This window comes from Desmodus rotundus, chromosome 3 (assembly GCF_022682495.2).
Source record: "Desmodus rotundus isolate HL8 chromosome 3, HLdesRot8A.1, whole genome shotgun sequence".
Taxonomy (NCBI): Eukaryota; Metazoa; Chordata; class Mammalia; order Chiroptera; family Phyllostomidae; genus Desmodus; species Desmodus rotundus.
The window spans coordinates 174641063-174661709 of NC_071389.1; the positions used below are offsets into that span (position 1 = coordinate 174641063).

Below are 20647 nucleotides of genomic sequence, written 5' to 3' on the forward strand. Positions count from 1 at the left end.
AGGTATCTGGTCGTATCTGATTCTGTGCACATCATTCTCAAATGTGACATTCTAGTCAAAGCCTTGATAATATAATGAGTGTTTACAGCTGTGTTCTATTTCAGGAAGAACAGATTCTTACTGAACTTTTACAAATAACTATATTGTCATGAAAGTAAGAATGCTCACTATGAGTTTACAAATTTTGGATGGATCAGGTAGGAAAAAAGATAAATACTTTAACTCTGTTTACCAAATTGCTGTAAGTTGTAAGTGGCTTAAGAGAAAAGAGAAAAGGGTTTTCTTAAATTTGGAAAACCAAACATTAAAAAAACAACCACGTTTCAAATAAAAGCCATGAAAATTATAGTTATCCACATCAGTTCTCTCAGTTCTGTGTAATTTATTCTTGTTCTGCTTGCTCTTTGGTAGCAGTTCCATGAACCCATCAGCTTCCTCATTAGTCCCGGGAGTTCTTAGTTCAGTGGCGTGGCCCCCGAGTTATCCAGGTGACGCCATGAGGGAGCGTTCTCGAAGGAGCTGACTGTGGACACCTTCCAGGAAGAATCACAGTAAGACAGTAATTGTCTCTGAATGGTAATTGACTTGAAGATGGTCGTGGTTAAAGTTCTGATGAGAATTCATTTGATTAGGGAATTTAGTTATTTCTGTGGCATGTAACAATTGGAGATAATGATTGGACAAAGAGGGTATTGATTGATATCTATGGACTTCACACAATTTCTGGAATACCTATATTAATAAGATATATCCATACACATATAATCTATAAGGGTTTATGATTACTATTATTTGACGGTGCTTCCCATGTAATTTAACGTAACAATTATACATAATTATTTTAACATCTCTCATTTACGAGGTGAGAGACAAATCCTTGGAGATTTTCCAGGGTCCCTCTGGGAAACCTTACAATTAGTTTGAGGTAAAAAAAGATTTTATTTAGATTTTGATTTTGGGAATTTTGTCAAAAATATAAAAAGGTTTGGACACTTGACTAAATAGAATCACAGATCATTATGAAATAAGGCTTAATTATTTAAACTAAGTGAAACAGATTTTCAAAGCAAATACTGAAGGTTACATAGTTGTGAACAGAACTTTGCTTTCTTAACATTGAGAAGACTCGGTTTTCTTAAGATATCAAGGCCTGATAAAGACCGTGTGAAGCACAGGAAATTATTCTGTTACAAAGTGTTGGTTTCTAAGATGGATTTCTTAAAAAGTAAAGAAAACTCAGAGAAGTAGTGATGTTTTTAAGATATGTTTGTTAGTAAATATTAATAAAGCACTGTGCTGTGCTCTTTACATGCATTATTTTATTCAGTCTCTATGAAGAAAATATATTATTTTTATTTCACAGATAAGCAGACAGTCTTAGGGAAGTTACTTGGCCAAAGTCATACACCTGTAAGTAGCAGCTGCAGTGTTTGCACCTGTTCTGCACTGCGCCGAAGTTCTTCACAGCTGTATTTCATAGCCTATATTAACGATCTGCTTAAGGTCCGGTAGTTCTAAATTATAGAGCCAAAGGAAAAACATTTAGGTTTTAGGTTTCAAATCCATGGCTCTTCTGACCACAACTTGCCACCTCTTGACATAGGTTTATTTAATCTATTTTTTCATAGCCACCTGTCAGGAATACTAAGGAATTAGATGCTATTGTTAGAATTGTCATTAAAAGGTCTTGAGACTGCACACTGAAAGATTAAGAATTGGTCTGGAGAATCAACATTTTATTGACTGAAAATACAGTTGAAAGTGACCCTTAATATTTTGCCAACCCAGGGTAAACCTTCATTGTATTAACACTTCTCAGCCAAAGGCCGTATCTAAAGTCTGCTGCCTGGGCAAGCTCCAGTTCAGATATATTCAAAGATGTTAAATCACGTTTAAAAGTGATACATATTCTGGCAATTTAATATCAGTGTATCACTGTGGCATTCCGCTCAGATCATATTAAAGTGTTGCTGTCATGGCTTCAGGTGTGTGACCGCAGTCCTTCTATTGCCACTGACACAGCTTGTCCGACTGCAGCCCCCTCTACCACACGTGTCTACCGGTAACATACAGGCTTCAAGGATCATTTGATGTGCAAATTTAATTGGTCTTATTTTCAAACGATGACTTAAGCTATATCATTCTAACAGCTATTTACACAGCTTTTTCTAAACAGCTACCCTGAAAACAGGCATTTTATTCTGTTTATCGTAAGGCCTCCTTATTTAGTTCTTCAAGGCTGCTTGCTCAGTATTAGCTTGTTAAGGTATCTATGTGATGATTCTTTTAGTGCATTCAGACTTTGGAATTAAACTTGGGCATTTCTCCTGATTTTTTGATAAGATAGTACCTTATCAGCATTCACAGTTCTTTCTCCGAATTTGCTGATTTGTCCCCCTCACTTCCTCCTGGTGCTACAGCCCGAGATTGTATTTAGGACAGGGTAAGTCTCATCCTGTGTGCAGTGTGGTGATTCCTGACTGTATTACGGAGTTAAGGTAAACATGCTCTGGGAAGCCTCACTACTCTCAGTGAAATGCCTTTTTCTTTCCAAAAGGTGCTTAAGAATCATGATTTTAATAAGCTAAAATGGTCCAGTCATTTATGTGTTTTAGAGTTTAACATTTTGTGTAAAGCATAGATTTTGGAGATGATGCTATGTTTAAAAAATGCTGTTTTATGAGGAACACCTTGTCAGTTCTTTTGATTCGCATTCACCGAACCAGTTAGGTGCAATGCTAACGCTGTCTTGAGTTGGGTGGAAGGAAGAAGCTCTAAATGAAATCTTAATAACGATAGGAAATATTGGTACTGCATGCCACAACCATTTTCCCGGTCTCTCAGAGATTCTTCGTAACTATGGTGTTTCAGCTGAGTCTATTTAAATAGGGAATTTTGAGCAGAAATTGGAGGGTCTGTCAAAGTGTTTGATAATTTGTGAGGTGAATTTACAGATGTCCTCTTAGCAACTGAAAGTTTCTCATCATTTATCATCACATTGTCTAACTATTTGGTAATTTAATTTTTCTGGGAATTTACTTTATGTTGAAAAGAGTAAAACTGCTAAGTACTATGTTTAGCCAAAATCTAATTAAGTAGGTTTTCTCTTTTTAAAATCAAATTTGGAAAATCGTCTAGCATATTAGGTCTGAATGAGATCTTACAAATTTGTTTCATTGGTCTCATTTTACAAGTGAGGAAATGGAGGCTGAGGGAGGTTAAGTTACCTTCTCAAGGTTACAGAGCTATTGAGTGGCAGACTTCATGCATAAAAACAAGCCTTCGGTTTCCGAGTGCTGAAGTCTTTACACTTTATATGTTTTTTGGTTATTAGGATGTGAATAGAAATGAGAAATCACTTTTTTCCATTTTTTCACCATTTTCTTCAAAATGTTGTTGGCTTTTGATTGGCATTGCCAAAGAAGAGTGTGATGGAACTATACAGTGATTTCTAGGTTGAAATTATATTTAAAATTAATAATCAAATGTATTTGTGTGGTGTTTCTGTTAGTATACGAGGCCTGTCCAGAAAATATCCAGCCACATACTATGAAAAATAGAGACATTTATTGAAGAAGATACAAGATACAAGAAACATTGTACATAGGACAATGACACCTCAGTCTCCTTCAGAGTAGGCACCTTTGCCTCACACAGTTCTCCCAGCTTCTCTTCCACTGTTTAAAACATTCTGCAAAATCCTTTGTTGGGAATCTCCATCAGCTGCCCTGTAGTATTTTCCTGAATCTCAACAGTGGTCTGAATCTCTTCCCTTTCAAAGGTGATGTTAGTTTTGGGAAAAGCAAGAAGTCGCAGGGTACCAAATCTGGGCCGTAGCAGGGCTGAGTCACCTGGGTGATTTGATGTTTCACCAAAAACTGCAGGATACAGTTAGGCACTAGTGGGTGCCTCCTTATGATGAAGCTGCCAATCACCTGTTGCCGATGACTGCAGCCGTTTTCATCATATTGCATCCCTTAACTGACAAAGGACATTGAGGCAGTACTCCTTATTAATTGTTTGGCCTGGAGGGGTATACTCATGATGGACAACACCTTCCCAATCAAAAAAACACAGTTAACGTGGTCTTGATCTTGCTGTGATTTGGCTGCACCTTTCTTTGGGAATGGAGAACCCCGCGACTTCCATTGGGATGACTGGCTCTTCATTTCCAGATCATAGACAGATCCACAATTCATCTCTGCTTATGTATGACCTTCTAGAGGAAATCTGGTTCATTGGTAGCGGTTTAAATCAAGTCATTAGCAACTATAGCACGATGTTCCTTCTGCTCTGGTAGCAGAAGCTGCAGAATGAATTTTGCCATGATACATTTCATGCCAAGGACCTGTGTCAAAATCTCAGACCCAGTAGTTTTTGGAATCCCCAGATCAGCTTTACCTCTCACACTGTCAGTCACTGATCTTTGTTGATTGCAGCCCTTACACCTTCAGCATTCTCAGGTGTTCTGCTTGTTGCAGGCCTTCCGGAACGTTGTAAACAGATTCTCGACTCTCTTTGAAGGATTTGTGCCACACTTTTATTTGCACTGCACTCATTGCATTTTCCTCGAAAGCCTTCTGAATCATCTGGATAGTTTCCATGCAGGAGTGTTCAAGCTTAACGCAAAACTTGATACAGTTTTGTTGCTCCACTTGTTCAGTCGTTTTGAATGCTATGACTACACAGTACACACACTCACTCAATGGTGTCTACCGCCCCCACTGACTAGTACAGTGAAGTTGTTATTGTTCACTCATGCGCATTCCAGTCCACTCTCCTTGGCTGCCAGGTTACATTGATGTCACACAAGCCATTCTCATTATATTAACAATGGCTGGGTGTTTTCTGGACATACCTCGTCGCATACCTAAACATTGCCAATTTAAAGGAAAATTACTATTTTGTTCACTTATATTCACTGTTACATCATTTTGCAGTTCATCTTTGTCAAATCAGTATTTCCCTAACTTACAAGAGGCTCAAACCATCTGTAGACATGAAGATTTAATTATGATCTTACTCTCCCACTCTTGTGAGAAGAATAATTTTGGCTCTGCTGTTTATAAATATAAATACCCCAAGAAGTGCTCGTTTGTATGTTTTTCATTTTCTGTCTTTAATTCAGTTTCTGTGAGCAAACAATTGCTCCAAACCCATAGTAACTCATTAATCTTTTTTATATGAACCAATTAGTTCTTTCTGTTATTTACATACCCATGCATGTTTGCCCTTTTGCATACTTACAATATATTAGTAGATATGATTCTCCCAAAATAGGAATTATAGTTTGTCTCCTATTCTTCTTCCAGATAAGTTGTTAAAGCATTTGGTTGGTCATTCTGCCCAAACAAACTTGGCTTGCTTAGCTTGTATATAATTGAGATTTGGCAATATGTAGTGTAAAATTTCTTCTAGAAATCAGGGATTCTGTTTTGTTAGTCACACAATAATTCCTTACTCCTTTTAAGAAAGGGTTTTAAAGTTAGAAGAACTTTAGGAGGGTTGATTTAGAGAAGAGAAAGCGGATAGTGAGTCTTGGGAGGAGAGGAAGGAATGATTCACAAATGAGGAACCGAAGTTGAAGTGTTTAGGAACTGAGAGCAAAGTTCTGCTTATATTTCCAAGATGAATGGATTGTGACATTGCTCATCCGTTCTACTTGGCTGTCGTAACAACTTATGTGAATGACTTCCTATCATTTTGGATCCGGTAGTTTTTGGTAATAGGTTCAGCTACACAGCCTGTCTTATCTGCCAGTACATTTGTGGTTATAAAAGTGTGGAAGGCAGGGCAGGGTTACTAGTAGAGGAGTGTGTGTGTTTATGTGCAGTTTCCAGCTTCTTTCAGTAATTAATGGAAAAATCCTTGGTAAGCAAATCTGTAAGGTTCCAAACATATGATATTTCTTATAATACTTCTGTTAATTACCCTATCTTAGAAAGGTGAGGGAGTTAAAAAATACCCATGAGTCTTTGTTAGATTTATCCCATGCCATTGGTGTCCGGAGTTTGCACATGAATGATTATGGTTTTAGACCATGCAGTTTTTTAACGGGTGTACTGGATAATGATTAGTAGTCTACCAGCGTGTACCAGATTAGCCTTTTGTGAAACTGTCATTAACATCTTTACCATTGATTCAGAGCCAAAAGATACATCAGAATTCTGTTACTTTAACAGCAGGGTATTAAATATACATGTTAACTTATTAGGAAAGTGACTGTCTTAGAAGAATAAATGGGCCTGTTTCCAAACAGTAACATGTTTGGCATTTAGCATACCCATGGGCCTAAGAGTTATTATCTTCAAAATGACAGGGGCTGGAATTGGGATATCCTTTAACATCCCTTTGGGTTCCATGATACACTGAAATATGGGGTTGGAATTTTGTGATTGTATTTTTCATTTAGAGAAATATAGGCTTTCCCTTATGCATCTGATAGTCTCATGAAAGAGATTATATTAGTAGTTTCTGTTGCTCTACCTATTGGTTCCAAGGCTATTTTTCTCATCTCACTCCCTGGCTAATGCTGCCTTTTTTTTCCCTGATGCTCTTCTGTCTCAGGCAGTCCGGGTTCCCCAGCACACTTACTCTGAGATGGAAAGTTATGTGCAGGAAGTATACTGGAAAGTCCTCTTGGGACCAACCCTTGTGGAAGGAAGGGAAGGAAGAAACCCGTATGGGCAGAGGGGAAGTTAGGCTGCCATGCAGGCTCGTGGAGGTGTGACCCCACAGGGAACTCTGAAACTAGAATTGCTTTTCACCGTTGTCTTAGTTGGGGAGAGGGTCCAAGCCCTTGTATTTCCCATGTCCACCCATCTTTGGATGTGGGCTGCCTTGGGAAGGGAGCATGAGCTTATGTGAGCAGACTCTTCAGGCAAGGCCATTCTCAAGAGAGCTGATAGCTGAGGGCTGGCTGCTGTAGTAACTGGAGAATAAATCCTTCAGTCCTAGAAAGGGGATCTTGGTGGTACATCACTGTCTCCACTCCATATATTTTGCCAGGTGCTGGACATGGTTCCGAATGGCCTTGGGGATGGGTCAGGATTCCCAGGAATGGGGAGTTGCAGGGCATCCTGGCCAGGAGCTTGAGACGGTAGAGAAAAATTGGTGTGGAGTTGGTTCTGACAGATAATTGACTTCTGACATTGATTATTGCTTTTCTAAAAAGTTTTAAAATTTCTATCTACAATGATGAAGTTCCCTTTTAAAGTTACCAAAACCTGATGAAAACTCTTAAGTGTTCTTTGCAGAGCAATGTGCATGTCTTTATATAAATTCTGTTTGGTTTTTATAAAACCTACTTATTTTTTCAGTTTCCTATTTTTTTAAAGATTTTATTTATTTATTTTAAAAGAGAGGGAGAGAAACATCACATGGATTGGTTGCCACTCACACGCCCCCAACCTGGGAACTGGCTGCAACCCAGGCATGTGCCCTGACCAGGAATTGAACCAGCAACCTTTTGGTCCACAGGCCAGTGCTTAATCCCCTGAGCCACACCAGCCCAGGTGATTGGTTGGCTCTCTTGTATGTGCCCCAACCAGGCAGTGAACCCACAACCCAGGCATGTGCCCTGACGGAGAATTTCTCCAGTTACCTTTTGCTTTTCAGGACGATGCCCAACCACCTAGGTCACACTGTTCAGGGCTCAGTTTCCTATTCTTTATGTGCTTTTTTCCTTCCCTCTATCTTCTTCATAATTATGCTTTTTTAAAATGCTTAATCACAGCAAATCATTTCCTGACATATTTTGTAATTCCTAAATTATAAACTCATCTTCAAGGGGGTTGTTTTTTTTTTGTTTTGCTTTGGTTAAGTTTTTCTATCTTGTAGAAATCCCGTGTGGCCTTGCTTATGGAGTGTTACTTTAAAATGTTTTATGTTTGTTTATTCCAGCTAGTCCAAGGATATCATTAGCCCAGGCCCTAATTTATCTTAATTTCGTAGCTTGGAGATTCTTGTACAAATAAGATTCAAATCTCAAAACTGTTGTGACACAAGCTTAGGGTTTTAGTTTCTGAATGTAGCATTTCCCCTGCCCTCTCATCCAGATTCTCAGAGACAAGCTCCCGTGACGTCTTCCTAAGACAACAGTGGATTTGTTCTGCCCCCTCACCACTTTTAAACTGTGATCGCAGCCCTTTGAAGACAGCTCTGGTTTTGCAGAAGGATCTCAGTACCATTTTTATATCTTGTCCCCTTAAAACCTCTTCTGCCCCTGCATGGGCATGATCAGGGCTGCTACGTATAGTTGTGCGCGGTGGATCCTGTGTTGAAGAAAAGCGAGGCTGGAAATCTAGCTGTCTTGAGAGAGCACTTTATTCTGATCATTTTTCCTTGAGAGGGCATCTCCTTACCAATTTCAATTAGCAGTAAGCGCTAAGGAGGCTCCAGTGATCATTCCTGGCAGCCGCAGTTGGCAGTATTTGCTTTTGTGCTTACCACTTAGGCCATCAGGTCCAGCTTTGGGTTGGCACCAGGGGATTTTCTCTATAGTAGGTAAAACTATTTAATTTTTACCTATTCATTTTATTGAGAGAGAGAGAGAGAGAGAGAGAGAGAGAGAGAGAGAGATTGATTTTGTTGTTTCACTTATTTATGCATTCATTAGTTGCTTTTTGTATGTGCCCTGACTGGAGATTGAATTTCCAACCTTGATGCTCTAACCAACTGAGCTACCCAGCCAGGGCTGTATTTAATTTTTAAATTTTGCCTCATTCTTTTTCATCCTTTATGTTTATAGTGGCAAGTCTTCATTTGCTTAGTTGACCATACTGCTGTATCTGAAATTCCCACAAGTTACTTATTAACCTCTGATCCTCAGATTCCACCTCTTTAAAATGGGAGTAATGCTAGTGTCTATCTGTAAAGTGTTAGTTTGGAGCACATAGTGAGTTCTCAATCAGTGTTAGCCATCATTATTTTCACCATTTAAAGCTTTAATTTACCACCTTAGGGAAGAGTTGGACATGTAGTAGAGGCTGTGTTTACTTACTTAACAAGAAGAGGAAGTCTTAGTTAACTCCCTAGGGAAACCACAGGAGAAACTGTTCAGTGTAGTACATTGCTGAAACTGAAGCTTCCAGCCCCACCCTTTCTGTTGATACACCAAAGGTCGCTTGGCGCGGAGAGTGAACTGAGAGAATGTCCTCTCAGTGTTGCCCTGGATGATTGCTTAGAGGAGTTTTGCCTGGACTGTGGGTAGGTAAGTTTGAGTTTGTGGAATATTTTCTTTGCTAAGGAGGGCTCTCAAAGGCATGATTATTATAGAGGATATTTGTAGACCTTGAAACACCTAGTAGTAATACTTTTAGTCCTGGTAAGCACTTTAACAGTCTTTTAAATTCCAATTTGATATTTCAAGTGGATTCTGAATTTGGTGAAATTGGTACCTCAGGTTCTAAAGGGTCCTGCCTCCTGCCTCCTGGCTTCTTGTGTATGGTGATGGGGATTTAAAGGATTTCCTTCCCTTCAGTCGTGGTTTTTAAGAGATAATTCCCCCCCCCCCCAAATTATAGCCAAGAAGAAATCTGTTGACTGTTAACAGTTAGGAAAGTCCAGACATATCATGCTTTCATGAAATTATTTTTAAATTAGTATGATTCGCAAAATACTGTGATTATCCTATAAAATATTAACTGCTTTGGATTGTTTATATAATGTTAGTTGTGCTATGAAAATTTGCTTATTAACCAAGTTCAGCCTTCTTAGGTTGTTACTGGCTTTGAGTCCACAGACTTAACGCTGCCAAATTTCTGTGTAAACATTTACTTGGACCTAAAATGTAGTGAATATGTGTATTTAAAGTTTGTCTTTTTTTAAACCCATGTATGTTAATGGAACTTGTAAACGTTTAAATAGTCAATTAATGGGAGTTTTTAAAGAACAACTCTCTCAAAAAGTCCAATTTTATAATTAAGATGTTTTAAATATAAAATTTGACCTTAATGATAAATATATATGAGTTTTAACATAGATCTATTTTTATAGCTGTTATTGATTTATTTGTTACATTTAGTTTAATTCAGGAAGAGCCTTTTTGTTATTGTTCTGTTACTAGGAGTTGGGTGCAAGACTAAGTGTTAGTATTTAGTGTTAAATACTTTAGTATTACTCTTAGTATTTAGAAACAAACAAGAGTGAATAATATTGTATCACAGTATATTAGATAAAGAACAAAAGTAAATCACTGGTGATATCACTGTTTTGATGCTGGGAAGTATAATGCATTCTTGAGTTAAAGTGCCATTGCTCTGGCTGTATTGCTTCTCTTTGAAATACATTCTTGAAAATGTTTATTTCTTTCTAGTGTGTTTCCTTATTTCTACGCAATAAGGACAGTTATCAATGTGTACAAATTCTCACTACCCACACTGACATCAGATGCAGCTTTTTGGTAGCATAAATGGGTAAGGGAGCTTGAGAAGTTATGGCTTGGTATAGTTTTACTGTTGCTGCAAAGCTTTGGGCAACTTTACAGGCCAAATTTAAAGGCAAATGTTAGTATCATATTGAATATAAGCTTCATATATGCTCTGGGAATGGTATATAAAATATTTTGCTTTTTGACCACCCCCCCCCACCCCCCCACCCCCCACCCTCCACCCTCCACTCCTGTCCCCGAAAGGAGGCTATTCCTGCACCCACTTTACCTGGAGTTCTTTACAAGAGATTTCTGGTTTTTTGAAGCTAGACTTAGAAACCATTTATTCACTTTAAGTAAATCCCATGTAAGAGAAAATGACTATGGAGAGGATAAGATGTTAGACTCATATTCTATATAAATAATTCTGAAATTATGTAGAGAAGTGTCCTTTTTAGTTTATTTTTCAATGAAATTGTGTCATTGATTCATCAAGGTAGGTATGAAGTTTACTTAGGGCAACTTCCTTGGAGTTTTAAGGGAACAAAAATCAGCTCATTATATTTTGACTTTTATTTTTTAATTATATTTTACTGATTATGATATTACAGTAGTCCTGATTTTTCCCCCTTTGCCCCCCTCTACCCAGGCGCCTCCCCCCAACTCCATCAGGCAATCCCTCCACCATTGTTCATGTCCATGGGTCTTGGGTATAAGTTCTTTAGCTATTCTATTTCCTATACTGTATTTTACATCCCCATGGCTATTCTGCAATTACCTGTTTGTACTTCTTTAATCCCCTCACCTCTTCACCTATTCTCCCCCTCTCCTCTCCCATCTGGCAACCCTCTGGTAACTAACTTCTTTTCTCTTGCTTTTAATAGTCTCTCTTTGTCTTTAACCTTTGGCCTTTTAATAATGATGGGTCTTGGAGTGGGCCTCTTTGCATCCATCATATTTGGGACTGTCTGTGCTTCCTGGACTTGCATGTCTATTTCTTCCACCAAATTAGGGAAGTTTTCTTTCACTATTTTTTCAGATAGATTTCCAGTTTTCACAGCCAGAAGTTGTGGGTATTTATCTTCCTGGCACTGGAATCCTGGGCTGTGGGGCCTGCTGTGGGTCTGGGACTCCACGCTCTCGAGATATCCCTCCCTAATTTTTATCCATGTGGGTGTGGGGCCAGCCCGTTCTGCATCCGAGCCCCTCCTACTAGTCTGGATGGATGCGTTTTCTTCAATTCTGTAGTTGTCAGACTTCCATTCACCTCAATTTCTAACCATCCTGAGTGATGGTTATTCTATATTCTAGCTGTAATTTTGACGTGGTTGTGTGAAGAGGCGAGTCATGTGTGCCTGTTACCATCTTGACCAGAAGCTTTTAGACTTTTAAATAATAGTTTAGTTGAATTGTATAAAAATTTCGTGCAGATGATATAATAAAATGGATTATTGTATAGTGTTTTGGTAATTTACCTTATAAGATAGTTCTAATATAATTTAAAAAGTATTCTTTAATTTTTTTTATTATAGAGTTAGGTTTGGTATGTGTTTTTAATTGTTTAATTCAGTATGTAAGCACTTGAAGTGGGCTTTTCAGCTATGTGAAAAATTATGCTTTTTATTTTAGTTAAAATTTGTAGTATTTGTATACAGAACCTTATCTATAGAATATATTAACCAGATTTAGGAATTCGATTAGAGGACATGTGATAGTTTTAATTCTCAATATATTTTTTAAAATTTTAAAGCAGTTTGTAAAATATTGTCTCTCTGTTCTTGGTAATGTAAAATCTGAGATGAATTGTGTCTGTTTCTTAAGCTTGTTGTAGAATCTCTCATGAATATTTGTCCAAAAAGGTTTTGCGTTTAGGAACATTGGTATACAGTTTCTTGAGTATTAAAAATACATTGTGTTAGTTATTTATGCATTTCAGAACCATATTATTTAATTTTACTAATTATATGATCTTAATGATCAGATTTAAATATCTGACTTCTTATTACTGTTAGGTTGCACCGCAGTCTTTGTTTTCTCTCATTGTTTGTACAACAACACTTTGCCCTCATCTGCAGGTAGTTATTCTTTATGCCACTGTTTTAGACAGTTGCCAGAGCCAATGACACAGTTAGTATCCGTGAAGTAGAGCCCATGAATATCAATCTTAGACACAAAGCCTGGGATTGTAGTTGGGAAAAGCCCTCCTGCTGCTCTTGCCTCTCCTTCCAAAGACTCTGAATGTAGTCTCTCAGTTTATTCAAAGCCTGGATTTGTGAAAGCCAACAGGGCGCCCTTCTGCCCATTCATAACTGTGTTGCACTCTCCTTGATAAAACTTGTCAGCAGCTTTCTCATTTCCTATCATATGAAACTCAAAGTCGGGTATGTAACTTATCATTTGTAGACGTGCAGCTTAATTTATGGCCTAAGCGTCTTGATCTTAATGCTTTACACCTCCCATTTCCTGTCTTTCTCTTTACTCAGACCACAATCAGAAAGTCTCTCTTTCTGATACCCAGAATTTGCTTCATCCGTAACATCTACCATCCACCCTCATTAAATCTCTTCTGGTCCCCTCTTCCAACATGAAGGTAATCTATTTTGTACTTCTTGCGTTTTCTTAAGGTACTTCCCGTTCTGTGTTGTCTTAGTGTTATTTTTTCCATGTGTTATAATATTTTACACCTCCTGTTATAAAATTGACTGAGTTTAACTGATCAGCTGAGTTAAGCCTGCGTCTCTTTTGAGGGTTGGCTGTGGTTTCATCTTGTATGGCCCGTGTTGTATTTAGTAGATTCTCATTGTAAATATTGGGCGACTGAGTAAGTGGAATGACCTGATAGTGAGTTCTTGACCGCCAGACGTTTCACTGCTCCGGCGGAACAGACATTTAGGGACAGAGGATCAACTAGAGATCTAAACAAGTGTAGCCTGGCTGGCTGAATCAGAGCTATTCTCAACAGTGAAATCGGAAGAAATAGTCAAAATGCGGTTAAGAAGTCATTTAGATTATGTTTAGTGGCTTAATGCTGACAAGGAAGGAATACTGACAAGGTAGCCGTTTTCTAGGTAAAGGCTTTTGGCTGAATAGGAAACTGAAGGGTAATATGGGCTTTGTAAATAATGACTATAGTTCTGAATTAGAACATTTTTCAAAAGTTTATAGTTAGGGAATAAATACTGTCAGTTCTGCTATCATGCTTGTTTTGAAAATGAGGATTTATTCCTACCCTACTGATATGAGGGAATAATTTGAATCTATTGTAAATCTTACATTTATGTGTGATTTTATCTCAGTAATAGAAGGTAGACGCAGAAAACTTCACCTAGCTGAACCCAGCCACGTAGGAATACAGGGTATGCGTGTGCGCACACCTCAGATACCTTCCAGCTACCTCACTTCACTGCCTGTTATAAGCTACACCCATCCATACCTTGTTTTATAATTTTCCCTTCAGTGTCAGATAGTTCTTCTTCCACCATTTCACAGTAACTCACCGGCTGCAACCCTTTGGACAGCCAATTCCACAAGCGAAGTTTAGGTCTTTTGGAGAAGTTTAGGTCTTTCTCAATACCTAAGCTTTTTCCATATTTATTTTTTAACCATTTAACATATGTAAAACTGTGCTACGGTTTTTATTAGATTCTTTTTTTTTATGTGTTACTTATGGCCATTATCCCCATAAGCCCTGGGGTTTTAATGACATGATTTTTGCACAGCACCGTGACTTTTAGGAATGCACATACTGCATTATCACACAGCTGACTGTACTAATTGATAACGTACGGAGTATGAACTGATAGTCCTCTCTCTCTTCATTTCAACCCTCCCTCTCCCCTCTCTCTCAACAGTGAAAGACAGTAAAGAGGCCCTGTAAGGAAGAACCCGGTACCACACAGCACAATGTCAAAGAACTTGTTTAAACAGTGATGTTAAAAAGGTGGGGCATGCATTTACCAGTGGAAATAAATAGGCTCAAAAGCACGGAGAGACGAAGTTAATGCAAAAGGTCTGTGGCCCCCCTGGAGTAAAATTATATCTTACCCTTAAATAAAAAAATTATGTTTAACATTTTCGGAGTCTTTGCTGTGTATTAGGCACTATAAGTCTTGACATGGATTATGTTATGTAATTTTTACAAACACTATAAAGGAGGCATTATTACTGTCTTTATTTTACGGATGAGGAAAAAACGGCTTACAGAGATTAGTTCACTTGCCCAAGGTCGAAAACTCATAGATGTAAATGTCAGGGCCAGTTCTTAAATCAAGTCTACCTTCTTTGCCTTAGACCTTAGGGGCCTCTTAGAATACTTTGTAGATTATAGATAAATAATTTCCGATGTGTTATTTCATCTGCACTTAACTGTGTCAGGTTGGCATCACAAACTCTTCTCACCCCTATAATAGATGAAGAAATAAAAGATCTTAGACTAAAAAATACACAGATGATCAGAGACAGAACAATAACAGAAACTAATAACAGATTCCTAATTCAGAGTTTTATCCCATATAAAAAGGGAGAAAAATTAGATAATTGGCAATAAAAGAGGTGAGCTGAACTAAAAAAGAGAAGAAGAAATGATTGTGTTGGAATTTGGAGACAAAAAGGTGAATTTCTAAGACTACGTCACAGCTGAAAGGAGGGAGCGGAATGGAGAAGGAGCAGTAGGAGCCTCTGACTCTCTGGTACGTGAAGCCCAATCAGGTTTTCATAGAGGGACCCAAACGAGCACCAGTTTCAGCACAGGAATATGGTGAGAGGGGTTTGAGGCCAGGAGCATAATAAACTGATTGTGCTGTATGTAAGTCCTGGTTGGTAGTAGGCTCAGAAACACACACACACACAGACAAAAAGAGAGGAAAGACACTAGTGAAAGCCCTCACCCACAAGGCTTTCTTTGTACCTGCAGCACCTATCACTATTTCTGTAGGTAGTCAGTTACCTCACACACAAGCAAGTATTTCATCAGTGTTTGTTGAACTGCAGGTTTGATAAATAGAGCGGCTCTTCAGTTGAGTGTTGATTAAGAGCCAAATATTATACAGATCATAGGATATGTAATGGTGGAATTAAGGAGTGTTTATGAACTTGAAGCAAGGGTCAGTAAACTGTGGCTAGTGGGGCTGTTTTCCTCTCTGAGCTAAGAATGGTTTTTACATTTTTAGTAGGTTATTAAAAACAAAAATGAAAACAAAGAATAACAGAGACCATATGTAGCCCACAAACCCCAAAGTTGACCCTTTGCAGAACTTTTGTCAACCCCTGACCTGAAGTGTAGCCCATGAGGCAAAAGTTATACTCCATCTTTTTTAGGAAATCATGTTAGGTAATAGGAACTGGTATTATAGTGGAGCAAATAGAGGGCTACATTTTCCGACATGCACTTTTTCCCCCCTTACATGTAGGAAGGACTTGATATTTATTTAGTATGGTGTTTTGCTAGGGGCTTTGTGTACTTTATAACTTTGAAGGATTATAACTACTTTACCAAGGAGGAAGCTAGGCTCATAGATGCTAAGTAAGCTTAAGGTTTCACATTTAATAAGTAGTAGGATTCATGTTTGTCTGAGTCTCCCAGATAAGAGATAAGAAAATAGTGGAGAAAATTTGTTCATAAAAATTGAGTATAACTATACACAATTCTGGCTTGAAAATATCTAACTAGGTATCAGATGTGGACATTTGTAATAACTTTAGCTAGTACCTAAAGTATAAACAAAACATTTAAATTTTACACGCAAAGAATAGGATTGCTTGGAGAACTGTGTAATTTGATTATAGCATTTGCATATGAAGGAAGATCTTTGGATAAACTGTATTTAGAGTTGTAAAGAAAATGTAAAGAAAAATTCAAGTCTCATATTAAAAACTTAAAATGATGGTCACCCTTAAAGAAGTATGAGACTTACATTGTTGTCAATATAAAGTGCAAAACAGAAAAGTGTGTTCAGCGTCAATAGAAGTGTACCAGGAAACAGTGGGTTTTTGAAAAGCAGATGTTAAACAAATATTGGCCCATATGTTTAATTGTAAAGTTTTATGAAGATTTCAGGCTACTAGGAAAACATGTAATGAGGGTCCTAATATAGATTGGTGGGTCAGGGCAAGACTCCTGCAGCTGGGCCATTTAAGCTGAGATCTAGGAGTTAGGCAGGCAAATCAAAGACATAGAGGATTATTATTCCAGACAGAATATCGATAGGCCTTGAGGATGGAAAGAGCTTCACATGTTCAAGTAAATGTCTAAAAAGGCCACTGTATCTCCTAACAACTCTGAGGACAGGAATTACATCTGTTCTGTTCATCATTGTAAATCCAGCTTCATACATACGGTACCTACTGATGCATAGTGAGTCTTCAACAAGGTAGATCATTGAATTCATGAAGAATGAACGGACATTTCGCTCTGCAGTTCATTGTGTAATCGTGAGCACAGGGATTGCCTGGATGAAGGACACTACCCTCCTTTCTGAAGCCTACCTGATTATATTAAGTACTCAAATCAGTCACTGTCCCTCCTTACCATAGGCTCCTGGCAGCCCAGCTTTCCCAAACCCTAACTGCTGCTGTCAGAGTATCTGAATGGAGCTTGACCTAGAGACAGTCTGCACAGAAAGGTCGGGGAGAAGGAATGTAGACCGCTCTAACTGGGTATGACTCTGAGAAGGAAGGGTGAATTTGCATGATTACAGCATCAGCAACAGATCTGACCTAGAGTGAATGTAGCCACTTTTCTAAAAATAACCAGCCGAGGGTGGATGTGTTCTATACTAAAACGCATGATCCCAGGTTCTCTGGGTGGATCACCAGTCACCAAATACCACATGAGAATCAGGCTAGAGGTTCAATTAAGAAGTTAAATATTCAAATGCTTCCTATTTGTGGGGCTTATTTCTTCGTAATCAAATTCGAACTTCTAAATTAAGACAATTTTTCTTATAGGTTGGGTGCCTTAAGGAATTTATAAAGTAGAAAGAGAATGACCACAGGGTTGCATATTTGCCAAGTACCGTATTTTTCGGACTATAAGATGCACTCCCCCTGCCCCCTGCCCTGCCAAATTTGGGAGGGAAATGGGGGTGTGTCTTCTAGTCTCAAAGTAGCTTTCCTGGCTTGCTGTGGGGAGGGAGGGCAGTGGTGGAGTGGTTTTTCCTATTTTCCTCCTCTAATCCTAGGTACATCTTATGGTCCGGTGTGTCTCATAGTCCGAAAAATACGGTATATGAAATAAAGTTGTAGTAGATCACTTTACAAGGTATTTACCATAAAATTGAGGTGAGTTGGAGGCTTACAACAATTAAGGAAGGAGAGATGATAACTTTAGGTGGGAAGCCAAATGGAAATTGGAGACAGAAGGAAAGAAAACCTTTCAGAGTTATTCGTGAATATGAATCTTTGAGTTAGAAAAGAATAGGCAACAAGTGGGAAAAACATGTAGAGTTGATCATACAAGAATTTAATAATGACACTTGTGTATGCTTTCCTTATGCTTAAACTTCAGTGAGCTTCGTTTAACGCTATCAGACTGCTGGGGGTTTCATGTGAAGTTTGAGGACTTTTCCTCCCGGCTGTCAGGAATCTGTTTCCTTACAGAAAGTGTAATACAAACAGGGTGGGCTGGCCTATGAGGTTCAGTGCCTGCTCAGAGTTGTTTCGTTTTGATCAGCGAGGGGGGGAAAGGACAACTCCTCTCCCCCAGCAGATACTATAAGGGGGATCGGTGGTACTGGAATGTAGAAAACTCTTAGTTATTTTCTTAGTGGTTTCTTTTTGAAGTTAAAATTATTGAGTTAGCTATTATCAAAGTCACTTGGCTCGTTCCCAGGAACAGAGGATATTTTAACTATTGCCGTTACCAATTGATTTTTTCATAAGACATCAAGTTAATGATAACTTTTAAAATGAAAATTAGAGATGTTTCTTGTGTTTTCTAAATCTTTTAAAGTCTTAACTACTTCTGTTAGCATTCTTTTGTAATCCTGTTGATATTTGCGGGCTAATTAATTATAAAAGCAAGATCTAAGTCTTTTGTTTTCTCATCACTTTAAAAGTTTGACCTTAGAAGCCATCTTATTGAATGTATGTATATTCTCTGTGTGTGTGTGCGCCCTCTTGGGAATACTAATGTATTTTATTTTGTTTAATGCATGTTTTCCTGAAATCTCGTATGCTTATTAGATTGTTTAAAAGCTCAGTGAAGAAGTGAAACATGGAGAGGAATTTAAAAAATTATCTGAGCCATTTTATAAGTTCTTTCATATTGTCCTTATGTAAAGGAACATATCTATTCCAAATCATTTTATATTTTTAAAGTAATTTTACATACACATTTTCCTATTTTATGCCCTCAGTATGCTCTGAGATCGGGGTGTGAAGGTGGAACTGAGGGCCCACTCCATTTGACTAGTAAGGATCAGTGAGAAAAGGCGTCTGTAAGAGGCACTTTCAGATGGTAGCGCTGGACCCCCAGTCCAGAACTGGTAGACACTGAACCAGTGCTCTTTTTTCCCCAAAACAGCTTGTTTGATTGCTCTTGTAAATTAGGAATTGTGTCTCTTGATTTCCATTAAAGTGGAGTATAGGATAATTTAATTCATATTACAAAGCATGTATACACATGTGCATCTTTATCTATGCGTGTATACATACACAAAGGATGATAAAGATGGTTTTAACTTACGAGCTTGTGTGTTTGCCCCAGGAGGTTTTTAGCCCCTGAGACATTATAGAGACAGCTGCGATAAGAAACAGCTTTCGTCCTACAGATCAGGCACCTGTACCGGATGGACTCGCAGGTGTTCCTAGTTTAACCACTCCTTAGTTATTGTTTTGGTAAAATACACAAACACGACATTGACCATTTTATTCATCTTTAAGTGTATAGTTCAGTGGCATTGTTGTGCAACCATCACTACCACCCATGTTCATAACTTGTACGTTTTCACAAATGGAAACGCCGTACCCGTTAAACAATAAATGCCCATTTCCCCCACGCCCAAGTCCCTGGAAATCACCATTCTACCTTCTGACTCTGTGGATTAGATTACTCTAGGTAGACATGCAGTGGAATCATAGTGGAATCACACAGTATTTGCCCTTTTGTGACTGGCTTACTTTACTTAACCCAGCTTCAAGCTTCAACCATGTTGTAGCATGTATCAGAGTATTCTTCCTTGAAAAGCCTGAGTAATATTCCATTGTATGTATATACTACATGTTGCTTGCCATTCATTCATCAACGTACAGTTAGGTTGCTTCTACCTTTTGGCTGTTGTGAATAATGTTGCTAATAAATGGGTGTGCAAATATCTGTTTGAGTCCCTGCCTTCAGTGCTGTTGCGTATAAACCCGGAAGTGGAGTTGCTGGAATACATGGTAATTCTGGGTCGAATTGTTTTCAGAAACTGCCTTACCGTTTTCCTCAGTGGCCTCACCATTAAAGGAGTGTTTTAAATGAAAACCAGACAAAAACCAACTTTCAATTCTTTTATTCTCTAGATTTTTTTAATGAACTTTTCTAAAATAGGATGGATAATAGTTGGATTTCTGTATAGATTAGATTTCTTAGGTAACTAATAATTAAAAGAATGTAGGTTGTGTCCTTATAGGTTTTTGGTAGGCACATTTTAAATTGGTTAAATTATCTTCCTGTTTCTCTCTGGAGAACTCAGGAGTTAGAAAAAATTAGGGGGGTGCCGTAGATGAGTCTTAGTTTTTCCAAAAAAGGTAGAGTGGAATACAATTGGGAAGATTCCCACAGGCATGAAACAGATAAAATTATCTAAAAGTTAATTAACTTTGTTTTCTAATCTAGTCTGCCCTCCAGAATGCCCCTATAATTATTTCATTAAAAATTAGTAACGACTGCTAGTTTTCCATTTTTATAAAAATTAAGTCCAAATTTCTTTATATACTCTACCAGGCCCCTCACAATCTGGTGTCAAGCTCTTCTTTGCCACATCATCTTTTTCATCCTCGTACTGCAGCCACCCCAAATATCTCACTGCTCCCTGAGCCTGACGTCCTTCCCTGTGCCCGCTCTGCGCGTGTCCGGAATGCCCCCTCACTGCCCTCTCATGTACTGATTGGCACCCTCTGTGTCTTTCAGACCTGGTTCCATAGTCTCCTTTCATGCAAAACCTACCAACAGCTGCTCTAGGTCGATGCTTTCATGGTACAGCGTTCAGATCACAATAGCATTTACTGAATTGCATTGAAATCATCTCTGCATGTCTGTCTAAGCAGAGTGCTCTTGGAGGAGAGAGATGCTGTTCT

The 20647-nt window shown here is 38.3% G+C and overlaps 1 protein-coding gene across 7 annotated transcripts in view; it reads left to right on the plus strand.

Moving 5' to 3' along the window:
• The window catches only part of EPS8 (EGFR pathway substrate 8, signaling adaptor), a 164183-nt gene that overhangs the window by 52245 nt on the left and 91291 nt on the right, over window positions 1-20647 (plus strand). The window contains exon 1 of one of the 7 annotated variants that reach the window (XM_045184059.3): window positions 431-551. The exons of 3 other annotated variants lie outside the window; for them this stretch is intronic. The gene's annotated coding sequence lies outside the window, so the exon portion shown is untranslated. Of the gene's footprint in view, window positions 1-430; window positions 552-8877; window positions 9212-17001; window positions 17024-20647 lie in introns of those variants that run through there. 3 more of the 7 variants (XM_045184057.3, XM_045184058.3, XM_053921767.1) reach the window with 3 other exon arrangements.